We start from the raw sequence: 18,397 nt of genomic DNA on the forward strand, positions 1-18,397 counted from the left end.
TTCGAGTCAGGAAGAAGGAGAACAGCAGAAGTGGACCTAGAATTGTTCCACTTAGTAATATTGAAAGATGACCACAGAGACACACAGCTGTACTCCACTGGGTCCCTTGGGGACAGGAATCAAATGTTAGTGGAGGCCTTGTAATACAGGTGCTAAGAAGATGTTTGTGGTAAGGGTTCAGCTTGGCTAAAAGGAACAGGTACGGATGGAATTTGGTCTGGTAATGGGACAGGTTGGTTCCACCCTGTGGCCCAGCTGAATCTCCTCAGGAATTTTCTTTTTGCCTGGCTGGTGAAGCTGTGGTTTGCTGCCTTGTATGAGAGTACTTTCTACAGGAGTGTCCCCTACAGAGGAGGACTGAAGCTCCTGGACACCAAACCATTGCTGAGTGTAAACAATTTTAGGCCAAGTGGTTGATCCATTCAGTTTCAGGATCTCAGTTCCTTGTCAGTTAAATTCACAGGTGAGTAGTTTGTTTCTGGTAGAGTGACCTTCTGAGTCAGGGCCAAGGAGCAAGCAGGATAGACAGATTCCTCATATATTCTGACAGAGCATCCTGGTAGAAAGTAAAACATTTTCCTGGTTCAAAAGAGCATTTTGAACAAGGATATTTTAAACCAAGTTAGAGAGTCCTAAGCCAAGGACAATATTTTATATTCAGTAATAGGAAGGTATTTTTTGTCAATGGTGGAAGGTCATACTTCTCTGTTTGGAACAACAGTCTTGTTTCCAGAAATGAAAGATATGGAATTCTAATATTGTTCAAACAAATGTAAAGTATAAGACAGTCAGTTTATATGGAAATTGATAGTGGAAGATGAAAAGTATACTGACCTGATTTGAATAAGATGTGGTATAGTTATAATAAAACTTGGGGGCACAGTTATTTTCTTTCACAAACAAATGTGCATATATACACACACATGCAAAATGAAAAGAAAAAAATTGAGGAAGAGAAATTGTAACTCAGCTATGATATTCTTTAAAAGTAGACAAAAATTAAACACTTCAACTAGTATCAGTTTTACTAACAAGAAACACAATACTTAATAAAAATATCATTAGAATTTTAAAATTTTATTCATTTATTTTTTTTAACTAGAGCCCTTTGCAGAAACCTAAAGCTGTTTAGTTAAGTTAACAAAATGTATTGCAACTGTTAAAGTAATTCAGTTTTTCGTAGCACAGTGGATACATTGTGTTATTGAATCCTTAATTAATATTTAAAGTTTTTAATCCAAAAATGATAGCATAATCTTCTTTGATAACAGCATTTACTTAAACAATTTATTCCATTTTAAACAAATATTTTACTCTTTTCCAACAAGGTCAAGAAAAACTGCTTAAATTGTTTATGATGTTGCTGTTTTCTGAGTGGATCTAGGAATCCTGACTATATACCTCTTTTAAAAACCATTTATGTGCTCCCCCAGCCTCATACATCAATCATTTAAAACTTGATCAGAGAATTCCTGTGGTAAACCAGGCCACTTATTATCGTACTGCTTTGAAAACTTGAGTAGTTTCAGCTACCAAATAGTGTTATAAAAGGAAATACTGCAGAGAAAAACTTCTTGTTTTCCCAAATTGCTTTCATATGAAGTCCAATTTTGATCTGGAAAGTTTTAAAATAATAACCAAAGAATAACCACTTAAATGTTAAATTCATTGGCAATTGGTGGTAGATCAGTAAATAACAAAATAACCTTCACTTGAACTTTGAACAAGAACTTGCTGGCTATTCCGTGAAGGACCAGCCACTGAGGTTCTTCTGGGTTTACACTCATGTACAGTAGCAGAGCATCCACTGTGACTGCACAACTACATGTGACACACATTGGTTTAAGGCAGAAGGAAGAGGGAAAGAGGCTACCCACAGACTTTGGCAAATGTCCCATTGGCTGGAACCTTGCCAGATGGCCACCTCTGGCTGTGAAGAGATTGGGAAAGCACACATTTATCTGCCTCTTACAGTTCCTGTTCCAGGGAGGAAAAAGGAAAAGGAAGCGTAGGTGTGGGGTGAGTCAACCTATAGTATCTTCAATAAGTAGAATATACATTTGTATTTTTCCATTTTTATTTTTGTTTTATAGCTTCATGTGGTTTATTTATAAAAATAAATTCATTTGACCTCTCCTGATGAACCTGCAAGATTTTTCTTTTTCCTCCTCCTCCTCCTCCCCCTTCTTTTTATAGAGATCTTTGCCTTGCTTAAAGCTGAACAAAATTGGAAGTCATTGCACTCAACAGTAATACTAAATAATGCAGTCTATTTTAACAGGTCACTGAATCTGGCATATATTTAATGCTGGGCATTTGCCATCCAGTAACAGTCAAATGAATGATGATTTTGAAAAAACGGTCAAGCTTTATCAGATCATAATGCTCAGGCAGAATATTTAGAGCAGTGCACTTTCAGGCCCAAGAGATCTTTGCCATCACTTACAGAACATCTCAGATGATCTGTGAGCCACAGAAAAACAGTTTATAGGGTGGTAATGACACAAGGAAATTAGATGTCAGTGCTTGCCTTTAAAATGGTACTGTATCACATATGGTCCAAAAGAATTGTTTGTCATTTTCAGTAATAATCTTAGTAATATAGAAGTCTAAATGAAATTATAGTAGAGACAACTTTAAAAAATAATCAATATATCTGTACTTATTTTTTTGCATCTGTTTGACAAGAAATGTGATGTTGCCATTTTAGGGACAAATTTTAAAGTACTATTGATGTTTAAACTAGAATATTGAGCAATATGTCTTTTATCAATAACCACAAAATGAAATTATTAGTGTGTTCTGTTGGTGATAAAATGTCATCTACAACATCAAGAATAAAGATTATGAGATAACTGTGTGAGACATCCAAGTAAAGATAGGTATCTTTCAAAGGGAAAAATTTTTAGCTGTTAAAACTTTCTTTTTTTTTTTTAATTTAATCTGAACTTTATGCTGGATTTGTAAAAAATCTTATAGGCGACAGACCTCTTTGACAATTTACATGCCATGTTAACCCTCGGACAATTGATAGGTCCTTTGATCAAAAGCACAATTTCTTTATAAACCACTTAACATATATTTACTTTTGTATATAGACTATTATAGAAGAAAAAACACATAGTAAATTAACAAGTCAGACTTTTTAGACAGAACTTGACTTCTGAGCTTCAGCAAGATGTGGAAACTTTTCTTGAAGACGTTTTTCTTTCTTTTTCTCTAAACTTTGCTTTCTTGCTTTGAGGCGGGCTTGTTTCTCAAGCCTCAATCTCAGAAAATGATCCACGTAAGGCATTGCAAAGAATCGTTTCCTATTCTATTTTTTATTTAGGTACCAAGGTATAGGCCACTGCTTGAACTTGTGCCAGATGACTCTTCCAAAGATGTCTCTTCTCCAAGCACCAGGTCTAGCTTTTTCCTGACCAGTCTGAAGAAGCCTTAATGCATCTTCTCTTTCCTGGACAAATTTATCTAATGCATCCATTGAATCAACCACCTTTTCTAACCGCTCTGGACTTGGCATTGGCAATCTCTGCCTCTTAGCCTCCTGCTCGAGAGTTAGAAGCATGCGTCTTTCTTTCAGTAGGACATACCAAAGTTTATGTAAATCTTCATTACTTTTGTTCCTTAACTGCTGACAAGTCCATGCAGCTCCAGATTTTACTTTTTCTTCTCCCCAATTCTTTGGATCATCAAAAAATTCTTCTAGTCCTTTCCTTGACAATGTGGTGTGAAGGAATTTACACTGGTAAAAGGATGTGACATTTGGTACATTCTTAGGTAACAAACTAAGAAAAAACCCTGTGCTAGTGGGGGCCTTTGGAGTTATTAACAACCCAGAAACCTTCAGCGCAGCCGGGACTCTTCTACAAATAATGGCTAACCTCTAAAACTTTCTTAAAGCAATATATTCCAACATGTCTGGTAACTTTTCCCAGACGGCACCAGAACAAGAGTTGTTCTCATTGTCAGTCCCTTAATCTTCCAATAGATTTTATGTTTCCTCTTGAATCTGCAAGTTCTTCAAAAGAAGGATGATTGGAAGCTGGTTTTGCATACCATGTTTCTGGAAGTCTCACTCTAAAAAATTTCTGGATGTCTCACTCTAAAAAAAATTTCCCAGAATTATTAGGTAATAGAAAAAGATGTGTACCAGATTCATCTGGAGCTCAGGCCCCAGCCCAGGACTACCTCCACTGCCCCCTGAGGGAGCCCAGACCCAGGTTACACCAGCACCACCCCATGGGCCCACCTGGGAGTCCAGGACTAGCCCACCTCCATTTTGGGGACACTACATCCATCACCATAGGCCTCCCCATGCAGTAGCCTCCAACTTGTGACAACAGACTGCTATATCTTAGAACAGGCAGCCCAAAGCCATTGTAAGGCCCTCCCTTTCAGCCCGATTTCGGAAAGTGATTGCATCCATCTTGGGGCACCTCCACTGCTATCTCAAGTTACCTCTGCTATTGCTGCCACCACCTTTAGTTGCAGTAGCATCCATCGCAGGATACCAGCAGGGTCTGAAAGCTGGACACGAAGGTGAGGTACAGATAATCTGCACAGTCACTATAAGATTATAGGGTAGAAACTGTACTACCTCAGATCCACACTGCAAGAAAATATGGATAACATGAAAAAAACAAGGGAATAAAGTACCCCAAACAAACCAAGATACTACAATAATAGAGTCCATGGATGGCACAGTTGATGAAATGTCAGAGAAATAGTACAGAATATACATAATTAAAATCATTTGTGAATTAAAGAAAGACCTAAGTGAGCAAACCCAGGCAACCACTTGATCACACCAACAAAGAGATAAGGGAGAAAATATAGATAGCAAAAAATTACTTCAAGAAAGAGACAGAGATTATGGGGGGAAAAAAGCAATCAGAAATCCTTGAAATGAAGGAAACAATAAACCAAATAAAAAACTCAATTGAAAGCATCACCAACAGGCTACATCACTTGGAATACAGAATGTCAGACAATGAAGACAAAGTGTACATGTTGAAAATAAAGTTGACCACACAGTGAAGATAAGAAACCATGAGCAGAGCATCCAAGAATAATCTCTTTAATAAAATAATATCAGAAAATTTACCAAACATGAAGAATCAATTGGAAAATCAAATACAAGAGGCTTACAGGACACCAAATGTACAAAATTATAACAGATCTACACCAAGACACATTATAATGAAAATCCCTTAGCATACAGAATAAGGATAGAATCTCAAAGGCTGCAAGAGAGAAGAATCAGATCACATAGAGTGGGAGACCAATTCATGTCTCAGCAGAATTTTCAACTCAGACCCTCAAAGGAGATCATGGAACAACATATACCAGGCTCTGAAAGAAAATGGATGCCAACCAAGAATCATATCCAGCAAAATTAGGCTTCAGATTTGATGACAAAATAAAAACCTTTCATGATAAGCAAAAGTTAAAAGAATTTACAGTGAGAAACCCAGCACTCCAGAGCATCCTCAGCAAAATATTCCACAAGAAGGAAATGAAAAATAATAGTGAAAATAGGAGTTGCACTAAAGGAAATGCCAATCACAGGAGAAACCAAGTCAAATTAAAAACCAAAAATAAACCAAAATATTCAGGAATACAAATCATGTTTCAATAATAACCCTGTATGTGAATGGCCTAAACTCATTCATTAAAAGACATAGGCTAACAGATTGGATTTTAAAGAAAGACCCCACAATATGTGGCCTTCAAGAGACTCATCTCACGGGAAAAGACATCCACAGACTGAAGGTGAAAGGGTGGGGAAAAATGTACCACTCACATGGACCATGTAAACAACCATGAGTTTCCATCCTTATATCAGATAAAGTGGACTTCAAACCAAAGCTAGTGAAAAGGGATAAAGAAGGACATTTCATACTGATTAAGGGATTCATACATCAACAAACCATAACAATTATAAATATCTATTGCCCCCAAAACGGGGCATGTATGTATGTCAAACAAAAGCTTCTCAAATACAAGAACAAATTAGAACACAACACAATAATAGTGGGTGACTTTAATACACCTCTCTCACCACTGGATAGATCTTCCAAACAAAAACCAAACAAGAAACTATAAAATTCAATAATGCAATCAATAAATTGGACTTAACAGACATACATAGACTATTCCATCCATCAACGAGCAAATATACTTTCTTCTTGGCAGCACATGGATCCTTCTCCCAAATAGATCATATTTAATGCCACAAAGCAAGTCTTAGCAAATACGAGAGAGAGAGAGAGAGAGAGAGAGAGAGAGAGAGAGATATTACCCAGCATTCTAACTGACCATAATGGAACGAAATTGGAAATCAAAAGGAGAAGCTACTCCAACACCTGGAGAACTAAACAATATGCTATTGAATGACTCATGGATAACAGAAGACACCAGGGAGGATATAAAAATATTCTTAGTTGGGCTGGGGATGTGGCTCAATTGGTATCAAGCTCGCCTGGCATGCGCGGGCGCTGGGTTCGATCCTCAGCACCTCATAAAAATAAAATAAAGATGTTGTGTCCACCGAAAACTAAAAAAATAAATATTAAAAACTCTCTCTCTCTCCCTCTCTCTCTCTCTCTCTCTCTCTCTCTCTCTCTTTAACAAGAAATAATTAATATCAGGGAAGAAACTAATGAAATTGAAACTAAAGAAACAATTAAAAAAATTGATAAAACAAAAAGCTAGTTCTTTGAAAAAATAAATAAAATTGACAAACCCTTAGCCACTGTAACAAAAAAGAAGGGAGGGAAAACTCAAATTACTAAAATTTGTGATGAAAAAGGAAATATCACAACAGACACTATTGAAATACAGAAGACAATTAGAAACTATTTTGAAAATTTACACTCCAGTAAAATAGAAAACCTGGAAGATACCAACAAATTTCTAGAGGCATATGATCAACCAAAACTGAGTCAAGAGGACAAACACAATTTAAATTGATCAATATCAAGCAAGGAAATAGAAGATGCCATCAAAAGCCTACCAACCACAAAAAGTCCAGGACAAGATGGGTTCACAGCTGAGTTCTATAAGACCTACAATGAAGAATTAATACCAGTACTCCTCAAATTACTCCATGAGATAGAAAAGGAAGAAACCCTTCCAAACTCATTCTGTGAAGCTACTATCATCCTGATACCAAGACAAGGCAGAGACACATCAAGGAAAGAAAATTTCAGACCAATATCCTTGATGAACATTGAGGCAAAAATTCTCAATAAAATTCTGGCAAATCACATACAAAAACATATTTAAAAAATAGTGCACCGTGATCAAGTGGGGTTCATTCCAGGGATGCAAGGTTGGTTCAACATACAGAAATCAATAAATATAATTCATCATATCAATACACTTAAAGATAAGAGTCATATGATTATATCAATTGATGCAGAGAAAGCATTTGACAAAATACAGTACTCTTTCAGGTTCAAAACACTAGAAAAACTAGGAATAGTAGGAACATACCTCAACATTGTAAAAGCTATCTATGTTAAATCCAAGGCCAACATCTTTCTAACTGGAGAAAACTTGGAAGCATTCTCTCTAAAAACAGGAACAAGACAGGGATGCCCTCTTTCACCACTTCTATTCAACATAGTCCTTGAAACTCTAGCCAGAGCAATTTGACAGAAGAAAGACATTAAAGAGATATGAATAGGAAAAGAAGACTCAAACTATTGTTATTTGCTGAGGACATTATTTTATACTTAGAAGATCAAAAACAACTCCACCATAAAACTTCTAGAATTGATTAATGAATTCAGCAAAGTAGCAGGATATAAAATTAATACCCACAACTCAAATGCATTTTAATACCTCAGTGGTGAATCCTCTGAAAGAGAAATTAGGAAAACTACCCCATTCACAATAGCCTCAAAAAAATAAAATAAAATACTTGGGAATCAACTTAACAAAAGAGGTAAAAGACCTCTACAATGAAAACTACAGAACACTAAAGAAAGAAATTGAAGAAGACCTTAGAAGATGAAAGATCTCCCATGCTCATGGATAGGCAAAATTAATATCGTCAAAATAGCCATACTACTCAAAGTACTATACAGATTCAGTGTGATTCCAATTAAAATACTATTGTCATTTCTTATAGAAAAAGCAGTTATGGAATTAATTTGGAAAAATAAGAGACCCAGAATAGCCAAAGCAATCCTTAGCAAGAAAATTGAAGAAGGTGGCATCACAATACCAGACCTTAAACTGTACTACAAAGCTATAGTAACAAAAATGGCATGGTGTTGGCATCAAAATAGACAGGTAGGTACACCAATGGTACAGAATAGAAGACTCACAGACACACCCACATAAATACACTTATCTCATACTAGACAAAGGTGACAAAAACATACATTGGAGAAAAGATAGTCTCTTCAACAAATGCAGCAAAATGAAAATAAACTCCTACCTCTCACCATGCGTAAAACTCAACTCCAAGTGGATCAAGGACCTAGGAATTAGACCAGAGATGCTGCACCGAATAGAGGAAAAAGTAGGCCCAAATCTTCATCACATCTGATTAGGCCCTGACTTCCTTTACAAGACTCCTAAAGCACAAGAAATAAAATCCAGAATTAATAAATGGGATTGACTCAAACTTCTTTTTAGCAAAAGTATTCTAAGTATAGAATCATGTCCTAAGCATATAACAAAAAAAGCTTCTTTTTAGCAAAAGAAACAATGAGGTGAAGAGATAGCCTACATTTTGGGAGCAAATTTTTGCCACACACACATCAGATAGAGCACTAATCTCCAGGATGTATAAAGAACTCAAAAAACTTAACACCTAAAACACAAACAACCCAATCAATAAATGAGCTAAGGAGCTGAATACACACTTCTCAGAAGAAGATATACATTCGATTAACAAATATATGAAAAATGTTCAACATATCTAGTAATTAAAGAAATGCAAATCAAAACTACTCTTAAGATTTCATCTCATGCCAGTCAGAATGACAGTTACCAAGAATACAGAAAACAATAAATGCTGGTGGGACTGCAAACTGGTAAAACAGTATGAAAAGCAGTATGGAAATTCCTTAGAAAACTTGGAATGGAACTACCATTTGACCCAGCTATCCCACTCCTCAGTCTATACCCAAAGGACTTAAAATCAACATACTATGGTAACACAGCCACATCAATGTTTATCGTAGCTCTTTTCACAATAGCTAAACTGTGGAAGCAATTTAGATGCCCTTTAATAAATGAGTGGATAAAGAAACTGTGGTATGTATACACAATGGAAGTATTACTCCACATTAAAAGAGAATAAAATTATGGCATTTACAGGCAAATGGATGGAGTTGAAGAACATCATGCCAATTAAAGTAAGCCAATCCCCAAAAAAACAAAGGCTGAATGTCCTCTCTGATAAGTGGATGCTGATCCATAACGGGGAGGGGGGAAGAATGGGAAAAATGGAGGAACTTTGATGGGGCAAAAGGAAAGGGGATGGGGGTAGGAAAGATGGTGGAATGAGATAGACATCACTGCCCTAGGTACATGTATGACTGCACATGTGGTACAGTGCTACATCATGTACAACCATAGAAACATAAAGTTGTGCTGCAGTTGTGTACAATGAGTCAAAATGCATTGTGCTGTCATATATACTTAATTAAAATAAAATTTTTAAAAGATGTATACTAGCAACAAACACATGAATGACACTTTATCTGGACGTTTATTTGAAAGGCAAGTTTCCTGAAGATTGCACAGGCTACTTATTTGTCTTAGAACAATATACAGGACAATGTATCACAGGCTTCAATGTAGCCTGAATTCAGAGCTAACCTCTAATGCTTGGTAGACCTTGTTAGGAAGATTATTTAATATCTTGATTTCTTCACCTGTGCACTGGGACTTTCAATGGGATTACTATATTCCCTGCAGGGTTGTTGTGAAGGACTGAGAGAATATATACATGATTTATATGCTTCCTGACATATGAGTGTTCAATTAATGTCAGCTATGTCCATTCCAAGGGTGATAAGAAAATACTTTTGGGGGACATAACCATTGTGGATTTTAAGTGTTTTGGAATCATTAGTTGATATTCAGAATTATATTTAGGAATCATATTTCTGAAATTAGTATATAAATTTTACATTTCATAAATAATGTAAATGCTTACTTTTATGCACTTTTATTGTTATTATGCCCTGATAGCAATTTCTAAAACTACTATCTGTAGTATGTAAAAAAATTACTTTCAGCCTTTTATAAGATCATCATGGATCCTGACAACAAGGGTATTCCACTTGTTTATTAATAATAGGCGATTTCAAGTGTAATTGTTTAAGAAATATTTTCTATAATATGCAACATTTTATAATCAATCCATTTTAATTTACAAATTATAATTCACAATGCTGTAGCTAAGAAAATAGTGATTTATGGTTTTAATTTGATCTACTTAAGAAAACACACAAAAGGAAAAGAAAACATATATATTCCGCAACTCTCCTCTCAATAACCAAATGACAAGGCTTGACTCTGTAGGGCTAGTATGCTTTATAAAGGAAAGGGAAGGGAAGGGAAGGGAAGGATTTATTTAGTTAACTTCCCCAATTTTTGCTCATTTTTTATAATATTCAAACTAACTCTTTTTCATTAATCACTAATTATGTTTTTATAATTAGTAACTTTACTATTAATAACTGGTATTAGTACTGTTAATGACTTTTTAATATTGTAAAGCTTAAAAGGGGAATCTAAAAGAGCACAAAGTTGATCTTTATCAACTTGAAAAATTCATAAACAAATCCCTCAAAGAGAGCATATTTCATTTCAGAAAGTCTTTGTATCATTACTGCAGAAAGATAAATATAGTGAAAATTATAGACATTATAGAATGGCATGCATGATTTCAAAAATGTTTCAATTTGCATTTAACATTTTTTTTTTCAATATTGAGGATTGAACCCAGGGGCACTTTACCCCTGAACTACACCTCCATCCCTTTTTATTTTGATTTTGAGAAAGGGTCTCACTATGTTATGGAGGCTAGCTGCAAACTTGCAATCCTCCTGCCTCAGCCTTCTGAGTAGCTAGGATTACAGGCATGCACCACCAATGCCCAGCTTAGACTTGCATTTTTATTATAAATATTTTTGAGGTGAAATAATATGTGAGAACAGCATTTGCTTTCCACGAAATGAGTTTTTAGATCTCCTTAGAATCTAAATGGAACATTGTGATCTCAGCAGAGCATACTGTCTCTAAAAATTACTACAGGCAGCTTTAAAAGGTCTGTAGTTGTCTGTGCTTCCCTCATTGGGGAAATCCTCACAGGTCTTGGCTCAAGACCAGAGGTCTTAGCTGGGTTAATCTAATATATACAGTTTTAGCATTAATTAAAAACCATCTGGATAAACAGACCCAAAAATCCTGAGGTGAACCTTTAAACTTAAGTGACAACTTTTACATAAAGAGACCAAAGGCATTAACCACAAGATTTTTTTTTTTTGATGGAAAATATTGCAAGAAAGCTATTTTATATAACCAAAATATTCTCAACAATAGTGTTTCTTTCCAAAAAAGGAATGTCCTAGATAGGCACATATGAACAAGGGCTTTTCTAACCTCTAACCTTTGAGATGCTAAATTCCTATCAGTATTTTAGGTAAATGATTTTACAAGTTACTCAACTATTTCTTATTTTGCCTTTTTCCCAGTGTTTTTTTTTTTTTTTTGTTGTTGTTGTTGTTTGTTTGTTTGTTTGTTTTTGTTATTTTCCCGAAATACGCTTCCATTTGGTAACAGCACAAAAAGTTTTGTAAAATAATGTCGAAATCTGTCACAAAGTAAGAAAACCATCAAATGCTCAGGATATAATTTTTTGAGCTAAAATTAGAAACACTGCCCATTTCTTGCAAGAATGAGATACTTCTTAGAAACAGGAAGATCTGCCCTCTACAAGTATACAAATAGTGGTTACTAGAAGTTCGTTCGTTCGTTCTTTCTTTCTTTCTTTCTTTCTTTTTTTCTTTCTTTCTTTCTTTCTTTCACTGGCTTTATCAGAAATTAGAGTCTCTAATGAACTTGCTGCTGAAAACCCGTCTTTCCTTTCACTGGGGAATTAATACCCAGTGGCCCATTGAGATTTATGCAATTTCATTAAATAATTACTACTTCTTTATACATCTCCTGCTGTCTTTAAAGGCATAACAAAATTGGCCATGGGAGAATTCAGGACGTCTAAATCTAAAGAATATTCGCACACATGTATATCCACTCCTGATGAAGAGGTAACCTTGAGGAATATAGTCAATTACACATAAGGCAAGATTATCCTATTTCTAAGTAGTGTCTCGTTCTCTTAAGAAATAAGACAGTGTTTCTAGTGTTAGCTCAAAAAATTAAGAAGTAGAGTTGCAGAGAATGGGGAAAGAAAAACTGACTTGCATTGGCCCTGATGATAAACCACAAAAAATATCTCAGCTGAAGGGAACTGGTGTTGCAATCAATAGCCTGGCACGAAGAAGAGGATTCAGAGTTTCTCACAAATCTAGTGACAGGCCAGGTCAGACTAGAGTGGAGCCTTCCTATGAACCCAAGTGGTACACAGGGCCTGGAGGAGAGGATGTGGATACAGGGCTAGAACTGAGAGCTGAGATGGAGGGAATTGGAAGGCCTAGAGGATTAAGGATGTTAGGCAGGCAAGGAAGGACCTTGCTGTAAGCTTCATTCTATGTATCACAGATCCCAAGTGTGATAAGGTGTGTGTAATTTCGATGCCAGGACTGACCAGCTGTTCCTTTGACCGCAGAGAGAGCTGCCCTCTGTGTGTGAGAGAATTGGAATGCTCAGAGGCCACTGCTGTCTTAAGATTTGAAAGCAGCCAAAATATTAGAGCTCTTTTCAGTGGTTCAGTGGAAGAATTAAGAGTGAGGTTCACATTCTTGCTTCTCTGTGATCTGGCAGGGGGCTTAGCTCTCTCATCAGTAAATTGGGGATTAGGATACCCCAGAGGGATGTTGCAAGGATTAAGTGTGGTAAATTGTATCAAGTTCCCCTCACAGTGCAACATAGTAGATATTTGACAAAGTTCATTCACTTCCTCTTTATCCCCTCCAACTCGAAAACCTGCAGTGATGACAGCTCTTAAGGTTTTCTTTGTGGAACAGAGTATTTAAAATTCTAAATGCTTCCTAAAAGGTTGAACTACTACTCAAACAGGGAGAAGAAAATTGCTAAGAAGTTTATGCATAATGCTTTATACCTCTCAGATCTCAAGGGCTCTCAAGGACTTTGCAAATTTGTGGTAAAAAGACATTACCTATGGTGGGGCCACAGTGGTTCAGGAAGCTGGAACTGCAGAGCAGCCTGTGCTGGAAGTGGACTGGAATTACTGAGCAGTCTTAAGAAAAGAGCCATTAGCTCTAGATCTGTGCCTATAAGCAGAGGCTTGCAGTGTAGACTGCTGGGCTGTGGGCTGTCTGGCTCACACATATTTTTTTTCCCCTTAGCCAGGATAGTATTTTTTAAAAATGATTTGAATCAGAGCCTTCACTCTTGTTTTTCTGCATTCCCCATCATTTCCAGTTGCTCTAGACCTGGCCATTCTACTTTTGTTTGGCCCTTCAGTTTGTGTCCCTTTTTTGAGTCCAGTATAGAGCAGGGCTCAAGCCAGAAAGCTGGCAGTGGAGACGAATCCAGGGATTCAATGTGTCCTATCCTTCTAATTCCAGGTAAACAAATTCTGTTTTTGTTGTTGTTATTGTTGTTGTTTCTTGTTGTTTGTTTGTTTGTTTTTAAAGTATAGGTATGTCTCATGATTCTACTTTTCAAATCCGGCAACTACATTCTGTCCTCATTTTTAATTCTTGTCCTGTCATCAATAGGTACTCAGTAAGTTGAATTGTTATTGTAATACTAGGAAAGAGAATCTTAGAAATAGAGCACCTTAGTAGCCCTAGGGAAAGGGAGAGATGACTAATATATTTCAGCATTTTAAAAAGAAATTGAGCTAAATGTATGAATGCATATTTTAGTTTGATGTGGGGTGAAATGGGCAACTCTCCTGGCAAGAAGGATTTTTCTCCATATGCCCCAAGGATGACAGCCAGAAGGTAACTGGATGTGGGGCCTTGTAAAGATCACTCCCTAGACAGTCTTAGGTAGCTTTTTGATACCTGTTCAGTGAGAGTGCTGTAAACGCTTTTAGACATAATTGTGACAGACTCCATGGCCTGCAGTCTCTGTGAATGCGGAGTCATGCCAGGCTCTGCATTCTGTCACCTCTGGGTGACATTGGCCTCTTTTCTTTCCTATCCCGTTAATTCATCTCTCCTTGAATTGCCCTGCCCACTCTGAGTTTACTAAATGCCTGTTTTTCTTTCTCTTATCTCTGCTCAACTTCTGAAGCCTTGGAGGGTTCTGAGGAGGGGGTGCTGTGGATAAAGGTCAGAAACACTCCTTGATCATCTTCTACTAGGCTGGTGCATTACCACATTTGATTTCCTGGCCAAGCTGTCAGGGAGATAATATTCTTTTTTTTAAAGAGCCTTATTTTTTAAAAAAAAATAGTTTTAGGTTTATAGCAAAATGAAGCAGAAAGTCTAGAATGTTCCCACATAGCCCTCCTGTCTCCACATAGACTCAATCTCTCCCAATGGCAATGTTTCACACCACCATGGTGCATTTGTTACAATTGATGATCTGTTTTAAGGATGAGAAAACTAAGGGTTTGGGGGTCTCAGATCCTTGGGCTGCAGGGCTTGGGCTTACCTACTGTAGCCTGCCCTGCCATGTGCCTTTGGTAGGGTCTCAACATCAGATCTCTTGCTACCCAGAGCTCCTTCTGGCCCTCTAAAACCTTCATTGCTCCAGGGAGACGGTGATGGTGGAATAACATTAACTAAGCAAAGGAAATTGCTGTCTCTTGTTCACCTACCTGGAAATTTCTTGCTAGTGGATAAGGGAGGGCTGGGAGCATCTGAGAATTAACTCTGTCAAGTTACTTTATATCTTGTTGCCATCTTCCTTGCCCAGTTCCACCAAAGATTGAAAGAGAGGAGGCTAATACCATGGCTTTAAAGATTTTGTGCTAACATTATGTCTGAAAGTTCTAGATGTTGCTTTTTTATGACAGTCAAGTAGTTCCTGGCAAAGTTTGGTGGAAACTATTGTCATGCTTCTAAAGTCAGTGTTTTTCAAAGCATCAGCCCTAAGTAGAGTTTAAAAAGTAATGGCATAGCACTGTCAGTTTTAAAAACCAGTGAGTTAAATCCATCTCCCACTCTGGACTGCACCTGAGTTGGACCCAGACCTTGTGTTCCCCAGAACAGCAGGGATGTGAGCATCACTGGACTACAGAATTCCTTTTTTTTTAGTTGTAGGTGGACAGAATGCCTTTATTTGTTTATTTTTATGTGGTGCTGAAGATCGATCCCAGTGCCTCACGCATGCTAGGCAAGTGCTCTGCCACTGAGCTACAGCCTCAGCCCCAGAACTCCCTTCTTTTAGTGCCACATAGCAATCTCTTTCTATAAATGAGAAGAGGATTGTCTCTGTCTTTGGTCTCCATGTTGCTTATTTCCTCCCCGTAGGCTAGTCTCATTAACCCCAAAACCTCCTAGCAGAACTCAAAGTTTTACACATGCAATTATTTTTTAAAATAGCTCAAGCATATTTTTAGCCATTTTGAACCTGCCTTCTTTATATATTCTGTGAAATATTATCCAACATCTGTTGGCTGTTGATAAAATAGAGTGTTGTGGTTTCTAGACCTCAAGCTGCTGTTGCTTTTGAGAGTTCTCTGACCCAAAGACTCCTCAACACGCTGCTGAGCAACATCACCTAGTTGTAAGCCCTCTGACCCACCCCCATCTCCATAAGGAATCCTTTTGCCCTCCTCTTCCTCTGGATGGTTACCCCTTGCCCTGGGCCTCTGGGCAATCTCATGCTGTGAGAGACCCTCTCTCATACAACCCTGTCTAAGCACCACCACATAAGGCTTCTTGTGCATTATTGCCTCCTGTGATCATATCTTTTTCCTAGATCAGCTCCCAGATCCCTGAAACACATCCCCAGTGCAAGCTTACCTGGCACAATTAAGATTTCATGAAAGTCAGCCGATGAACCTTTAAAACTAAAGATCAACTCACATTACCTTACACCTGAAAAGGACCCTTTCTCCTGTTTATCCATTCTTCCACCTTTTGCATACAAAACAGTCATGTATACTTTTAAATGTATACATTTGTAAAGAGTTTGTGCACAATAAATTTGTGTATATTTGTTCCTCCTATTTACATATGTTACTAAGAAAAATTATGAAACTCTTTGAGATTGCAAAGATCAAAACCATGCTTAAGTTTTTAGTAAGAATATAATAATGCCTAAAATGTATTGAACACTTTTTGTGTGTCAGACCATGTGTTAAATTCTTTACACAAGTTATTTTATCATCACCACAACCAACGAGGCTGTGTTTTTGTTCATTCACGTTTGATGGGTGTAGAAACTGGACTCAGAGAGATTAATTGCCTTACTGAGTGTCATACTGATGTTGACAGAGCTGGAATACCAACCCAGTTTGTCTGATACCTATGCCTGTGACCTCCCGTTGTACATTGCTTTCATGAGAAAGTTTTCTGTCAGGACACTCAGGAAGTAAATAAACAGTTTCAGTAGACAACGAGCCATGCCTGATGGAGGAGAGGAAGATAATTAATTTATCAACATTCAGGAATTAGCAGCACTGTTTATAGTTCTATAGATCCTCTGAAGACTATATGTAATTCCAGTGGTACTCCATGTACACGACTGAGCACTTCACGTCTACTCTCTCTGCCTCCTCTTTTCTTACCTTCTGTTTTTCTCCTGGCTTCACCTGCCTTTTGACTTTCAACTTGAGGCTTTTCCTCTTGGGCATCTCTACTTCTGTGCTTCTACATCACTTTATGGCTATATGTTTTCTCAGAATGTTTCCAAGTTGCACTCCCCTGGGTGGAAGAGATGGTTGGGTCAGTCCAGCTTCATCCATCAGTGAGAACTCTGCACCAGGACACTTCACCTTAGAGGCTGGTGGCCAGCCATCTGTTGTCTGTCTTTGAATTGAGCAACAGGATCATTTGGCTGGGGACAGAATCACATTGGACAAATTATGGAAATTTTGTATAAGATCACATTCGAAGGGGGCTGTAAGTGGGATTTGAATGTCTAGGCTTCTTAAAGGGGCTGTTCTGAAAGCCCAAAATCTTTGCATAACCTGTTTTGTAAAAATGGTGAGATTTTCACAAAGATTTTTAAAGTATCTGTTATGAAAAATTTAAGATCATATGATTAAAACTTCAAAAAATAGAAATATCTGCTAAGGATAGTTCCTAGCAACAAAACACAAATTATGAAATTTACACATAGTAGAGGAAATTCAAACATATTTTCTTTATATGTCCTTGGTTAGGTCAGAATATACTATTTAAAATAAATGGTTAAGTACAACAGTGAAATTGCACATAATACTTAATTGGTTTTCTTATTGTTTTCCTGTGTTGATAAACTTTTATTGACTACATAAGAAGGAAGACTCTTAAGCTTTCATACATTATCCATTGGATTAAATGTGAGACAGAGTCTTGTATATTTCCCTTCTAGTCCTTTAGCATCTTATTATTCATGGAATAGTGGACACTCAATGAATGATATTGCCTAATTACTCAGCCTTGATATCAATTGAAAAGAAAGTACAAAGTGTTTTAAATACTATGTTTTATGTATATTATGCCTTATTTCCAGCTTCTCTGGGCCAAACAATAAATTGTTATGAAATTTTTGGGTCATTCTCTCTTGTTTGTTTATAGGTACACAGTGTTTTAGTTATACTTTTCACCAGTGAAAATATAATCATAAAAATATCTTTGATTTGCTTTCAGTTTGTTTTTTTCTGAGGGTTTCAGTGTTGCTGGAATCCCAGTCAGCCTCTAGCATAGGCCTGTTTTAATCCTCCTTCTTCAGATATCAGGTTGTAGAACCCTAATTAAGTTGAGAAAAGGCTACAAAACAAAATAAGGAGCTTGTAAAGAGCAGGGATCAAGCTTATTTATGGACTTATTTGATAACGGTGGAATTTTAGAAGTGACCTTCTTGCCTGTCAGCTCATGGTTAACACTGGAGAGATTAAATGCCTTCATCGCCCAGCTCCTTAATAGTGTAAAATTAAAAGCTAGTAACATTTTGGTGTTTTCAGATATTTATATAATCCATAAATCTGAGTTAACTAGTTGATTTTATGTATGACTTGTGACTTCAATCTTACAATTATTCTGTGTACACACACACACACACACACACACACACCATGTCTTGCAGTTAACTTTAACAGGTCAAATCACTTCCAGAG

The 18,397-nt window shown here is 36.9% G+C and overlaps 1 protein-coding gene and 1 pseudogene across 2 annotated transcripts in view; one reads left to right on the forward strand and one right to left on the reverse strand.

Annotated features, from left to right (window-relative positions):
* Positions 1 to 18,397, forward strand: part of Man1a1 (mannosidase alpha class 1A member 1) — a 168,275-nt gene that overhangs the window by 25,843 nt on the left and 124,035 nt on the right. The gene's annotated exons all lie outside the window — the stretch shown is intronic.
* On the reverse strand, positions 3,057 to 3,865 carry LOC143401172 (large ribosomal subunit protein uL29m-like; annotated as a pseudogene).

The sequence above is a fragment of the Callospermophilus lateralis genome, chromosome 6 (assembly GCF_048772815.1).
Source record: "Callospermophilus lateralis isolate mCalLat2 chromosome 6, mCalLat2.hap1, whole genome shotgun sequence".
In the NCBI taxonomy this organism is placed as follows: domain Eukaryota; kingdom Metazoa; phylum Chordata; class Mammalia; order Rodentia; family Sciuridae; genus Callospermophilus; species Callospermophilus lateralis.